This window comes from Castor canadensis, chromosome 1 (genome assembly GCF_047511655.1).
Source record: "Castor canadensis chromosome 1, mCasCan1.hap1v2, whole genome shotgun sequence".
Lineage (NCBI taxonomy): Eukaryota > Metazoa > Chordata > Mammalia > Rodentia > Castoridae > Castor > Castor canadensis.
The window spans coordinates 67,403,329-67,404,810 of record NC_133386.1 but is presented as its reverse complement, the minus strand read 5'-3'; the positions used below and the strand labels follow the sequence as shown (position 1 = coordinate 67,404,810).

At 38.7% G+C, this 1,482-nt stretch overlaps 1 pseudogene; it reads left to right on the top strand.

Moving 5' to 3' along the window:
• The first annotated feature begins 239 nt into the window (after positions 1-239).
• LOC109674793 (SIN3-HDAC complex-associated factor pseudogene) lies at positions 240-875 on the top strand (annotated as a pseudogene).
• Positions 876-1,482: the final 607 nt, after the last annotated feature.

The window sequence follows — 1,482 nt, the reverse complement described above, 5'->3', positions numbered from 1 at the left end:
ATGTGAATGAAAAATAAATTTCTAAAGTAATAAAAATGACAATGAAATTATTTAATTATAATAGTAATTGATATTTAATTTTTGCTAGGAACTATAGTAATGTATAACCAGCTTTCTAGACAAGACTGTGGCGGAAGAAGCGTCAGGAGGGAGGGCTGGCCTGGTGTGTGGTCCATATCTTGGGGACAGTTTTGTGCCTGGATAGGCTGCCTATGGAAGACTATTGACCAGAAGAAAATATGTTTAGTTTTCACAAGCCAAAGATGTACCGAAGTTTAGAGGGCTCCTGTATTTGCAGAGCTAAATCCTCAAGTTCTTGATTCACTGACAGTAAACGTTATGAAAAGGACTTCCAGAGTTGTTTTGGGTTGTGTCAGGCTCATTCAGGAGACAACAGCAATGCCTGTGTTCTGCTTGTGAAAAGATGGAAGAAGTTGCCAACAGGATCAAGAAAAAAACTGGAATCATGGTCAATGTAAGGGCAGGACCCAGGCTACAGACTGCATTGAAACCAAAGAAAGTGAAGACTTTGTCTGGAAACAGTATAAAAAGCAACCAGATCAGTAAGCTGCAAAAAAAATTTAAATAACACAATTCTGATGCTCACAGTGTCACCTCAAGTGCCTCCCCAGCTCAATCTCCTTTATATGGTAACCAGTCAGATGATGGCCCAGACACAGAGATGGATTCTGGCTCTAACAGAACACCAGTTTTTTCCTTTTTGGAAAAGACAGAAAATACATTGTGGGATCATCTACAAAGGCTGCTTTGGGGAAGTCCTCATGGACACACAGCTCTTCAAGCCATGCTGTAGCAATAAGAAAGCAGCTGTTGAGATGCTGGAGTCTCTGCCCATCTCCACTCAGGAGTGGTGACTGAGGTTCATGTAGGCCAGGGGAACAAAAGATGATTTTAATTTTGAAAAGACAACAAAGCTACAAACTGACCCTCCTATTTTTAATGTGGATATGTGCTATTCTACCAAAGACATTTTTCTAGAATAGTTTTGAAGGGTTATTTTCCCCCAGTACCACAAACTCTGAAACCAGTGTCTAGCTTACTATAAGAAAAAAGAAGTGTACATAACGTTTAAGATGCTGAGTATTTCATAGGAAAGCTGAATGCTGCTGTAAAGTGCTCTTTGTTTTATCCCCTTCTAATGAATGAAATTAGGAGAATTTCAGGGGACAGAGATAGGATTTGTTGTATGATAAACTGTATGTCGTTTTAGTCTTTCTGTATTGAGAAGCAGTGGTTGGGGCATTTTTAAGACGGCTGGCGACACTTGTTTTCTCTCATGATAAAAAATTTGTCATAACTCAGTAGTAGTATGATTTGCCCTAGATTTAATTGTTAATATTTTTGGAATATTAAGGTCTTGCCAAGGTTCTGATGATTCGAAAGTGTTCTACTGATTATTAAGCAGGACAGACTGAGCTTTCAAGTGCAAATATTTTGAAGGGAGAAGTAATTTCTAATTGC